We start from the raw sequence: 13,697 nt of genomic DNA, 5'->3' as shown, positions 1-13,697 counted from the left end.
ATTTCTCATTGTCTCTTTGCAAATGATACTCTGTTATTTGGGCATGCTTCGTTAGTTGAGGAAAAAGTGATTAAAGGAATAATACAAAATTATGCATCGTTTTCTGGTCAGAAAGTGAATGGTGATAAATCAAAGATTTTCTTCCTTGATACATCACAACTGGTTCAACATAGGTTGCAATCCTTTTGGAGATTTGAGACTGGAAATCTTCCATGCACTTACCTTGGGATTTCTTTCTTTGTTAAACAAGACAAGATTGGTTTTTGGGATAAGATTATTTCGGTCATTTCTAAAAGAATTCTCTCATGGAATCATAGATGGTTAACTTTGGCGGGTAAAATTGTTCTCATCAAGTCTGTTTTGAATGTTGTTCCCATATATCTCATGTCTGTTTTGAAGTCTCCAAAATTAGCTATTGTTAGTTTACAAGATACTCTTAGAGATTTTCTTTGGAACAATAATAAATATGGCAAGAAGAAACTCCCTTTAGTTGCATGGGATAAAGTATGTTTGCCTAAGGAACTTTGGGGAATAGGAATTCAGAGTCTAGAGAATCAAAATTTAGCCTTAGGTGCTAAGTTGGTTTGGAAATTATATGACAAGCCTAGCTCCTTCTGGGCACAAATTATGTTTGCCAAATATTTAAATAATGGACCGAGAGAGTATATTTTTAAAGTCTCAAATTTGCCTTCGGGTTCTGCTATTTGGAATTTCCTTTGTAAATGTAGATCAGTTATTTTGCCTCATCTCTCATGGATTGTTCATAATGGTAGAAAGGTCAGATTCTGGGATGAAGTATAGAATGGACACACACCTCTGGTGAATATTAGGGATTGGTCTCCTCTGATCACTATTCTTTCCTCCCTTTAGGGTGTTTTTGTAGCAGATTATTTTGAAATTGTGACTAGTGGACCCCTTAAGCTAGCTAGATGGAAGTCGATTGATTTCTTAGATGTTGATCAAAGTATGAAATTAGATTTTGAGAAGATTTTGGGGGATAGAATTGTATTTCTTTCTGATTCCGAGGATGAGCTTATTTGGACAAAGAATATTTCTGGTAAGTACACTGTTAAAGATGGTTACAACTCTCTTATGGTTGCTAAAGATTTATCATCTTGGCCTTATAAGTTGTTTTGGCATTCAGCTTGTCTTCCTAAAGCTGGAGCCTTTGCTTGGTTGGTAGTTCAGGACAGAGTCCTTACAGGTATGAGACTGGACAGGCTTGGTATTACTGTTGTTTTCCCTTGTGTCCTTTGTAACAAAAATTTGGAATCTTCTTCACACTTGTTCCTACATTGTGATTATGCTTATGAATGTTGGCAGTGGTTGTTTGAGAAGTTAAATATATCCTTTGTTATTGGTAAGGATCTCATTTCCCCTTTTAGATCTTGGCCCTTTATGTTTGCCTCATCTTTTTATGCATGCCTTTGGATCATATCTCCATCTATTGTGATTTGGAATGTTTGGCTAGAGCGAAACAACAAGATATTTAAAAAAACAAGTTCTCCTATGTCTGAGGTTCTATTAAAAATTGAGTCTTCAATCTCTGAGGTTGCTTTGTCGTTTATTTATAAGAATTTGGAAAATATTACTTCTTTTTCGCACTAGGATAGTAGAGTTACTAGAGTTTGGAAGATGCTGTTAGTTTTACCCTCTCATGGTTCAATTTTAAAAAAGAATGATGCAGTAGGTAAGAGATGCTCTACTAGATGGAAACCTCCTCCACTTTAAACTGAATTTTGATGGGGTCTCTCATGGTAACCCTAGGCCAGTTGGGGTAGGCATGGTAGTTTATGATTACAATGCAAATTTTATTCAAGCTAAGTGTCATGCTATTGGTTTTAAAACTAACAATTATGCGGAATTTCATGCTTTGTTTTTTGGATTGGATATGGAAATCTCTTTGAGAATTAAGGACTTAATAATTGAAGGTGATTCTATGGTGATTATTCAATGTGTTATGAAAAAGAAATCAAATTGTTGGAATATGCAATATATACTTGATCTCATTTTACAAAAAATAGAATTGTTCGAATCTTTCTTGTTATCTCATTGTTACAGAGAAGTTAATAAGATTGCGGTTTATTTGGCAAATTTAGCCATTGATAGCAATGCTAATCAGCGAGAGGTGGGTCTTGAGGAAATTCCTTCTAGGGTATGGGAAGGTTTGCAGCAATAGTTATGTGATTTTCTTGAGTAATGTTGATGTAAAATTTCATGATGATAATTATTCCCGCTTTCCCTTTTCATTTCAAGTATTCATGTTCGTTGTCTAGAGGAGAGTTCGAGCTCATGGTATTTGATACAATAGTGTTTTTCCAAAGGTTTTTTGATACTTTCTTTTTTGGCAGGAAGGTTTTTGGCTCATGGGATTTGGCACAGGGCTTTGGAAAATTATGTCTTCTTCCATTGATAGTAGTTGTGGAGTCTACACTTGAAAATTATCCGATGGGTTTTTGTTTTGTCTTTTTTGCAAATTACCATATGGGCTTTATGTAAAATTGATATTATGTGTGTTGTGACCGCATTTTGTATGTGGTTCTGGGTGGGGTGTATAAACTGATCTGTTAAATACTATAGGTATATTTTATGAGCTATGACCAGAGGTTTTCTTCCCAGGGTTCTTTCCTTTGGTATGCTCTTTGAATCCTGTGTAAAAAATAAAAAATATTAATAAAAAAGTTTAATGAAATAATCCACTTTTATTGAAAAAAATAAATATTTAAAGTTGTTTTTCAATTTATTTAATTAACATATTAAATATAACGATTCTTATCTAAATTAAACATCATATCAAAATCTTATTCATTTGAAATAATAAATGAATAATTTCATAATACAATTTTTGGGTTCATCCATGTGTGGAGCGTGCTTCACCAACGACTTTGAAACTACAACCATGAAAGTTGGAAGGAATGGGTATCCGTTAGCTGTTTAAAAAAATGACTGTTGTTGTATATAACCGTTTCAAAAAGCAATGACTGTTGTTGTATATAACCGTTTTTGAAAACAATGACTGCTGAGTATATTACCGTTTAAAAAAAGCAGTGATTGTTGTATATTCATCTTTTATAAATGGCAACGAGACTATTCTTCTGGATTAGCGAGGGCTTGTGTTCTTCCTCTCCCATTAATGTTTTCTTTGTCTTTGTTTCTTTTGTCGGTGTCTTTTCTACAATTTGCCAACTTAATTACAAAATAATTGAAATTTAGGCTTGATTTGTTCCCTCAATTGAAAATTTATGGGTACTGTAATGCCCCGCCAGGAAACCCGAAGGGATAAGCCAAAATAACAAGAATAGAGTGCAAATTTTTTTTTTTAAGGTTACAACACATAAGATGCAACAAGATATCAAAGATTCAGATTACATAGCGGAAGACTTCAACTAACTCCTAAAGGGTTTCCCAACGAGATTACTTAAATTTCACAATTCACTTAACTCACACAATAAATCCAAAAGCTGAATATCTTAATAATGAGATAATTCATAACAGGATAATTTCTTTCAAAGGACGGAAATATAAATCATAACAAAGATTCATCCATTAAGTTCCATTCATCAACCTCATTCAAGCTTTTCAATTTAAAATTACAAACTATACATCTAACAATCTAATACATTAGGATTTCATCATAACACGAGATCTTTCCAAGCATATTTAATTTCTCAACAACAACTGAGTATAATTCATTACTCTAAGTTACATTATTCCATATTCCAACTTATTGCATTAAAAGGACGAATTCACACATGCATTACGATAAATCGCATCTCAACCAATTATGCATTCGATTAACATGGCATTCAAGGAAGAAATGAATATAAGCATTAATAGTTAATTCCAATTATCCACTTAACCATTTTACATAAATTAATCATACATGATAAAGCTGAATAAAGAGACAGAAGAGAATGCATCACATAACACCATAATGATCTTGGAGTTCACCCCTAAAGGGCTACATCTCCGGGTCTGCGCAACTGCAAGACCCCCTCTGATAAATAATAAGGTTAAGAGTACAAGTGGTTTACACCAAGTACTATCCAGCCATCAAGGCGATACATAAGCAATATACAAACGACCAAATCGGTCAATCAATACATAAACGATCCTTACAAGGAACAGGATCCAGCTGAACATAAACAAAGCTAATAACATAAGAGTCCATGAGAGCATCCATAAAACCGAACCATCACCACCCAAGGGTCTAACATGAAACCGAAACTCACAAGGGCAGAGACGAAAGGACGACTCACAAAGGACAAAACGACAACACACTAGCGAACGCAGGGACAAGTGTCATCACACAACCTGGTATGGATACCATGGCAAGTCTTCATAGGTCCCGGCCCATACACTGGTAACCCTGGCAACCTAATCCGAACTTCCGGCCCATCCAAGCCTCATGTGGACCCACACATCCTCTCGTGAAGACAAGGAAGATGGTTTGCCATTTCAGGCCTTCTCACAGCATGTCGAGTCTATGCTAGCACTCGTCCCATGTGTGAGGCACATTATCTTAATTAGAGATTATTTTCTAATCTACTTAGGTTATCACTTATTAGACTCACTTTCGACGGGTTATCCAGCAGCCACTTTGGGCGCGGCCCCCAATCGAAAGCCACTTTCCCATACGACACTAGACTAACTCAGACGAACTCAAACCACGGAATACACATGGTAAGACGAACGGAGTTCAAGAAGAGAGAACCAATCATCTGGTCAAACACGACTCAAGGGTAATCACTTACTGACAGTACTCTAACTAGAGACCTGACAACTAAGGTTAACCACGAATCATTATTCGACTCACACAACGAGGAGGAGATGATCAAAACGACACTACCACAATACAACAGTCAACTCGGAAATCGAGGACTAAAACAGGAACACCAAATCATCCATACGACAGGGTCCTACTAAACAAAGCAAAACATGCCATTCCATAATTAAAGTGAATACAGTAATTAAACTCGCAAGGCAAAAATCAGAAAAGACAATATTTCCTCAAATTGATTTAAACATTACAAGGCGATCAAGTTTTCTACAAGATCTAAATCAACTTACAGTTATCTACCTCATCAAGGGATAAGTTGTTCTTGGTTTTTCTAACTCCTAAGGTTCAAGCATCGAACAGGCATATAAAGCCGTAAAGAGTCTTAACCAATTCATGTTAATAAAATTGACAACCATTAAGCAATTAAACAAGGTATTTAATCTCCAATAGAACGTCATTAACATACTGGGCTAAAACCAACCTCTACAGTTTCGTATTATTTCTCAAGCCCAGATGTACCATACGGATCATGGAAATATAAATATAAAAAAAAGGAAGTCCAAATGAAGATAATCGTTATCAAAAACATATCGTTTAAATTTTCACTGCCCAACGATAAATATTTCACTACTTTCAATCACTCAAATGATGAGAACAAAACAACAATAATCCATTGCGAAATAACAGTTGTAAAACTTAATTAAAAAGGGGCAAAGTCACGAAATGAAGTTGAATGACAATAGCCTATAAACTCCATAATAACATTAATCAATATCAACTAGCATTTGCCACTATTATGCCTCCTTAATCAGATTTAAGAACTAATTAATTTATCATTAAAATAATATTATAATCACATGTTTTTTTTTTTGTTTTTGAATGGGGAAAAACATACATTAAAGGAACAAAAACCCATTTTATAATATTCGACATTAAAATAGCATACATCCAAAAGTCCTCACATAACATATGCTTTTTTTTGAATGGTAAAAAAAAATGCATTTAAAAAAAAACATTTTAAAAACTATGTTTAACAAGGAAAACGCATGCAAAAAAATTAGGGCGAGGGCGGGCCGTGCCCTAACCCTCGCCGCAGGGTAACCTTACACAGGCGGCGCCCACGGTGGTGCCCGCAGGTGCCGCGGCGCCCTGCGGCCACCGTGGCCCCTGCGGCCACCGCCGTGGGCCGCAGCCGAAGCTACAGCGAAGGCGAGCGGAGGTAAGGGGTGGGGGGTGCGAGCGGGGGAACCGGTGGACATGCGGGGGAGGAGGGGAGGAGGAGCGGGGGAGCTCCGCTCCCCGCCTCCAACCCCAAAACACAGTCCAAATCAAATCAAATAAACGCCCAGATCCGCCCCATACAATGACAACGCACAGCAAAAAAAACGATAATATTGCTCACGGATTAATACACGGGTATAAAATGGTATATACACAGCGCTATAAATTAAAACACAACGCTGAAAAAAAAACATATAGAACATAGTTCAAAATCTCCCCCATTCATCTTTTGAAACAACAACGAAATTGTTCATAAATTTCGGTTTATAATGAAATCCGTTTTCCACGAAATTTGATTTGGTAACAAGATTCTTGAAGGTATTCATCCATTCCAAAACAGGGGTTACAAACACCCAACAACAATGAGGAAAATACCCATTTCCATTAAAATTTCCAGCCAAATTCTTAATGAACAATCAAATTGATTTTCAATAACAAATTCAGAATCCTACCTTAATTCGCAATCCTGGTATGGCTGAGGGAGAGCCCAATCCTGCCAGGTCCAGCATCATTCCTTCCCAAAAACCTCCAAAATCATTCCCAATTTTCTTTCCATCTAAAAATTCCCCCAAAAATGTCCATCCCTTCCAATTTCCCCAAATTTGGGTAATATGGAAGAGTTGACTCCAAATTTCTATTTTTGGAAAAAAAATCTTTTATTTACAAATAATTCATAAAATTAATCCTTTTCTAATTATTAACAATTTAACTTGCTTTATCAATTCAAGACGATTTTCTCAATTAAACAAATTTAACCTTTCTAATATAATAATCCAACAGATTTCAATAAAATTCTGTTGCGATAAAGTACAAAACTTCATTTCATCAGCATATATAAAATGCATTAAATATTCGAAAACAGTCATTTAATCAAACTTACTCCAAATTTAAAACAGGCAATTCATTAACAACGAAAATCGCATAACGAATACCTGATTAATTTAAATCCATTAATCCTCAATGCACAAACGCATATATTTAATAAAGAAAATTATTAAGGACTAATTAATCAAATTAACCAATCACACCATGCACGCAAACCGAGAAGGTCAACCAAACAGACGACTCGCAAACCCAAACAAACAGGGATTACCGACGACGAACGGCGATGCTCACTAGAGCACAACTAAGGTCGACTAGGGTATTACGACCACCTAATCCAACTCTAAGGATTAAAAAGTATGCTCAAACCTGCAAAACCAGGTGACGACGAACCTCGCACTCATGCGACTTCGTACCTGAAATCTCCTGCAACAAAAGATCATACATGCATACATTTATAAAATCTAATGAAAGCGTTAGTCCAATACTAAAATCACGAAATAGGTACACTGAATAACCTGCATACAACTAGTGTGAGAACCACATCAATAGCTATGCGTTAAATCAACATCTGACTATACATAATATTACGATTAACTAATCAAGATTAAACCAAGGTTAGAGATCGATTACGGTAGGGGTACTACAGGTACTTTAAGCTTAATTTTCCACCTTGAGAAATATAGGCTTACTTTGTGATCTCCCTTTAAAAAATTATAAACTTAACCTTATTTCGCCACCTCAATTATAAAATTATAAAAAAAAAAGTTTTCTTTTGCCACCTCAATTAATATTTTATTAAAAAATCAGGTCCTAATCTACAAAATAGATTACTAACAAGAATGAAATTTGGTTTCCCAATTGTCCGCAATTTTTTTTTTTTAAATATATATATATATATATATATATATATATTTTAATATAAAAATAGTCACCCACTCCATCACTTAAGATCAATTTAAGGCAAAAATCATCATGTGGATTAGGTCTCTATATAAAGGCTTCACAAGATTTTTATAAGTTTTTTAGGGTCAATTCTTAAAATATATACCTTGCTCCATCCCTCGATTTTATGTATAATTTCATCACTAGTTTCAACAAATTTATTTCACCTCATTATGGTTTTATAGCTTAGGTGAATATAATACCAAGTCAATAGTTTAGGCTCTTTAAACTACCCATTCTTGATTTTCTTTCATGTAATCGCCATTCTTTAGATTTCTCAAGTATCGTTAAACTTTATCTCTTTGTGAATATTTGTCTATAGGAGAGCTTCATATGTTGTCCATGACACTTTGTCCCTCTCATGGTCCATTCGTATTTTAGTTCAATTTCTATTTTTTTCTATATATTTCACTCTTTAAGTAATTTATTATATATTTTCTTGGTTCACTAATCTTTAATTTCTTGAATCCTATAGATGCAATCGATTATAAGGGCATATTGTAGAAAATTGATTACTAATCTTTAATCCATGTTTGATTATCGTGTGTGGTTAGCCATAGAGTATCATCCATGTTGGATTATCCACTATGAATACTGATATACAGTGAGAGTATTTATGGCAGTGTTACCAATTTTTATAGAGGAACACCTAATTGGTATTGCTTAATTGTAAGTGCGTCAAATGAAACTTACAAGGAAATGAAGTCTAATGTGTCAAATGGGTATTGCTTAATTGTAAGTGCGTCGAATAAAAACTTACAAAGAAATGAAATCTAATGTGTCAAATGGGATTGGAATTAGAAAACATTGTTTTGATCCAAGTCATTCCAAGAATGGTGTCAATTGGCTGGATGTTATGATTGAAGTCATTCCAAAGTCAAGCCATTACAAGATTGAGTCAAGTGGTTTGGTTTGGCTTGATGTTTTGATTGAAGTCATTCCAAAGAGTGGGTCTTAGCATGCTTTGTGTGAGGTCGTATATTATCTTCAATTTTTTTAAAATTGAAATGTGTTGTGTTGTTTTGCAATGCTTTATGTGTTGTCTTGTGTGATTTGAATTGTATTGATCTTGTGTGATTTGAATTGTATGATTAAAAAACAAATAAAAGGGACTATATTCTAATGAAGACTAAAAAAACAAATAAAAGGGACTATATTCTAATGAAGACTAAATAAACAAAATAGCATTACTCTCCATATTGTCGAAATGAATGCCCATACGTAATACACAAATTAGGCTTCATTAATTCTTCTTAATCCATGAGAATCTGCCTTATCTTGCTCAACAAGAATGATAATTTCCTTGAAGTTCGGGTGCTTCAAAATTCTTCCAATCTTATTGGAAATTCTTTCAATGTAAGGAGATTTATTTAGTTGGTCAGTTGAAACTTCAATCCTCTGCCAATGTGTTTGTGCTGTGGAAGCCCGTCTTATTTGTTTTCTACTTCATCCATCATTTCTGAAGATCGCAAACAAGAGCTTTTTCTTTTGTACCAAATGCTTCTTATTATGCGAGAATTAAAAGCTCTGGTCACTAATGTTTTTGAAAAGGGCCTCTTTCTGAGCTGTGGGGTGATAAGTATGTATATTTTCCTATAAACTTGGAGTTCAAGGAAAGTGAAACCATCCACTTTTTTGAAATGAGGTCATAACGAAGGATAGTCACTCCAATTCCGGGACAAATATAATGCTATTTAGAATGCCATTCAGGTGTAAATCAACTCTTTGAAAATTAAATATTGAGAAAGTGGTGGAAATATGCATGAGATGCAATTATTATTGTATTTGTACTCTAATAGATCATTGATCTTCACTATAAATGGATTGTGATAACCATGTCATAAGCTGACTACTGATATATGTGATTATGGTGCTTTGCAATATACTTGTAAAAAAAGAACTGTAACATATTTATTATATTTGAAATTAAAAATGAATTTTAAATATAATTTAGGTTGGTCCTCTCTTCTTAATTTAGGACCTTATTGGAATGGGGGACAGATTTTGAAAAAATAAAAAAAATCAATGAGCTCCAATATGTAGACCATTACAATCCTACGTAAACTGTCATTTTGTTAATTTTTCTTTTAAATCCCTTGTGCAGCCATTGAAACATTTTGTCAAACAATTCATGTCTTGTCTGTCACTTGTTATAGTCTATATGATGTGCCCATATCAAAAATTAGGCATTGCTTTTCCAAATGCTACTCTCAGCTGTTGCCTTTGCTTCACTTATTTGCATTTTCAATTCTGCACTATGCATCTCTTATAAGAAGAATAAATCTGGTAGTGTGATTTGGCTTCAATAGCTAGTTCTTTTAAACAGTGAGTATGCTTTTTCAATAGCAGTGTTTAATGTGGATTATGAGTGATGAATATGCATGCATTTTTAGTCTATCCCTGATCACGAATATGAATAGATTGTCTCAATGATTCCTTGATTAAGTCTGGCCTCAATCAAGAGGTCCTTCAGGATGAGGATTCCTCGCAATCCAAAGCCCTTGATCGGCTTTAGGAGCCCAGATGGATACAGTTGGGTGAGTGGGTACAACCAACTGGATCTGGCATAGTTACAATACCACTTTCATCATCTGCATTCAGAGTAGCATGCAACTCTATCTCTGATTCTGGTATTGTATTTATGATTTGTAACCCTAAATTTAGGAGAGTTTTCTTCACACCTAATATCTTGTGATATGTGTATTCAAAGACCCCTAATTTTATTATGCTCTTGTTATGGGATCGTGAGTCCATATCTCTGCTGGATGATAGGTGTGGGTTTCCTTAATTGTATTCTCTTTGTACAAGATCATCCCGAGGTTTCTTTGTTTTTTAAATGACCTGAATGGTGTGCTTATAATCTTTCTTGATCGGAATTTCTTTGAAAATTTACAATTAGCTTTTAATTTTGACAGTCCAGTGTAATGCAGCCATATGCACACCTGAAAATGTAGTATTTTTCTTCCAAAATTATAAGAAGCAACTTGAACATGTTCCAATAACAAGATAAGAATTTGAGTCTAACATTGACACTTATGGTCTTCTGTTATGGTCATATCAGGCATTTTTCATTTTCATTTTGGTAATTTCAATTTATTCTGCCTATTGTTTGTATTTAAAGAAATGATTGTGTTGTTTTTGTTGCTGCCTGATAAGCACTGGGGAAACTTTCCGTTCCACCCCAAGCAATCTTTGAAAACATACGCTGAAAGAATTCTATAACAGTTTTTTGGACTAGTTAGACCTATAAATTCGAGGGTTAATGGGTTTATTATCATCTTTAACAGCTAGGCGACAGATGCCACATAACCTGATACAGTTATTTTTAATGGCGTAATCTATGATGGTTGGTAGTTAGTCATGGTAGTGTTTAGGTTAAGAAAAACGGAAAAGCAAATCTACAAGAAAGTTTAGTTGGGACAGTGGTTTAGCCTGGTGCCCGAGAGTATAACCAACACGTAATGATTTGCTTTGTGGACGACCTCTTCTCCAATCTGCGTGTATTTATACCAATCATTTTGGTTTTGCTTTGGGCCTCTGAGTTCATTCCTTAGACTCTTGAAGCCACTCTTGTCAAGTCTTTAATCCTTACATCTGGCTTAAAGTCCTTGCCCCCAAAGAATCCAATAACATCTATCTGAATTGCTGGTCTACTGATATGATTGTCCAAGATCACCTTCACATTGCTGGATCCCAAGCTTGAGATATTCTGTATACCACTAGAGATATTCTGTATACCACTATAACAGAGAAGTCAAGAAGATCTGGACTATGGGTTTCTGTGCCTGATTTTGCATCTGTGAGGCTTAATTTTCTCATGGACTGCCTGAATGTTATAGATCCCAGAGAAGGATCTATAACTTCATTTTCTCATGGACTGCCTGAATGTTATAGTCCAGTCCCCAGCAGGTAGTCCATATGTTTCATCCAAGACAACTTTTCTTGATTTGATATTATAACTTCCTTGAAGGGCTCAGTGAACCCAATCCAAGTCATTCTAAGCAGCAAAAGTCATAAAGCAATATATGTATCTATTGTCATTGACATTCGTTCTCCTCTGATCTATTCAAGGAACAATTCTTCTTGATTATGGTTCAGGAACATGCATAATTGTCCTAATTTTAGCACTTACAAGAGAACTTTTCATTTTATATAATCTGTCTATTATTTTAAGCATTTTTCTTTGTTTTTCCAATAATCTTGTTGTTTCCTTGATTCTGGAATGTTATTGCATCCTCTATGGCATTTGCTATCTATGATTTGAATTTGTCATGATTTTCATCCCAACTCCTTTTTCCTTTTTCCCTCTACAAACCCTGGAAAACATGTTTCACTTGCATCTTTTTGTCATAGTTCCAAATACTTCATTGTCATTACAATCCTTATGGAATCCCTATTCCTGTAGAAAATAAATGTAAACATATTTTGCTTTGTGCATCAAAACGGGGGATGTGCTTTATGATTTGTAACAAACAGAGCAGTGCTATTTTAGAAAGAAAATAGATATAAAATTGGACAGGGTAATCTAGAAATCTATTGCAAAAATAAATATATAAATTGTTTGTATAAGAGCATACTTTGTTATATTTTATTGGCTGGAAAATCGATTCAAATTTAAACCATGGTTGATGTTGACTGTTTGACAGGCTGAGCCAGTGTACAAAAATCCAAGGAAGCTCCAATAGGTAGCTGCTGAAGTCAACTAATGAATGCAATTTATAAAATTTTAGAAATATGTTTTAAATATTGAATGGATTTCTGAATGCAGTATTTGATATCTAAAATTGATAAAAATGTTGCATTTTTTAATCAATTGTTAAAATAAATGTAAATGTAATTTGTAAATTGAGGCAATCTTTATTTTTTAATACCATTATTTTTATTTGGGAGGGGTTGAATTTGCCCCCTTCCTAAGGCTGCAAAGAATGGTCATTAGCCATTCCCCTTCCTAAGGCTGCAAAAATTGGTCATTAGCCCATTCTTTTCTGTCTAGTGTCTATGTTAATATTTTTTAATTTTTTAGACTATTTTTCACTGCATAAAATTTAATTTTTTTCAATTTTTATTTTATTTCACTGCCTAAATAACTAGCAATGTAATTATTAAGTATCATAATATTCTTTAATTATAAGTTTGGTAATATTGTAATAATTATTGTTGTGTTATTAGCAAGTTGTAATTTATACATGTTTGTTTAGTAATTTATTTTTGAAATTATTTATCATTTGTATGTAGTGTGTGTTCTTTTGACATTTTGTTTGTTTAACATTTAATTTGTATGCTTGAAATTATTTATCATTTGTATGTAGTGTGTGTTCTTTTAACATTTTGTTTGTATGTAGTGTGTGTTTAAGCTGTGTCATTTAGTTGTGCAAAGTATGTTTGAATTTTGACATCATATTTTTTAATTTTGTGTGAAATGTGTGTGAAACTTTGACATCACTTTATTACGAAGTGTTTGCTTGGGTTTTGACATTTAATTTGTGTGTTTGAATTTTGGTATATATTAATATGTTGTGTGTATTTTGAACTAACTTTGTTAAGTGTGGGTAAATTTATTTGAACTAACTTTTAATAAAAGTGTGGCTAAATTATTTGATCCTCTTATTAGTTCTCTTATTAGTTTATGTTGGTATGTATTAATTGTTCAAACTTTTTATGTGTGAAGTGTGATTTAACTTTTTTTCACCTTGTGTGTAGTTGAGCTAACTTTAACTGAAGTGTGTTTTAACTTTGACATTTACTTCGTGTGTGTTTGAGCTAAATTTATGTGAAGCATGTTTGAAATTTGATTTTGGCATTCATTTTGTGCATATTTAAAATTTAGTATTTATTTTGTATTGAACAAACTACGTGTGAAAATGTCATT

At 33.9% G+C, this 13,697-nt stretch overlaps 1 long non-coding RNA gene across 1 annotated transcript in view; it reads left to right on the top strand.

Moving 5' to 3' along the window:
* The window catches only part of LOC131047853 (uncharacterized), a 61,543-nt gene extending 48,739 nt beyond the window's left edge, over positions 1-12,804 (top strand). Inside the window, exon 2 of the long non-coding RNA XR_009372029.1 lies at positions 12,475-12,804. This is a non-coding gene — a long non-coding RNA (uncharacterized LOC131047853). The remainder of the gene's footprint in view (positions 1-12,474) is intronic.
* The last annotated feature ends 893 nt before the right edge of the window (positions 12,805-13,697 follow it).

Source organism: Cryptomeria japonica, chromosome 3 (genome assembly GCF_030272615.1).
Source record: "Cryptomeria japonica chromosome 3, Sugi_1.0, whole genome shotgun sequence".
NCBI classification, from domain to species: domain Eukaryota; kingdom Viridiplantae; phylum Streptophyta; class Pinopsida; order Cupressales; family Cupressaceae; genus Cryptomeria; species Cryptomeria japonica.
This window is presented reverse-complemented; position numbering and strand designations above follow the sequence as displayed.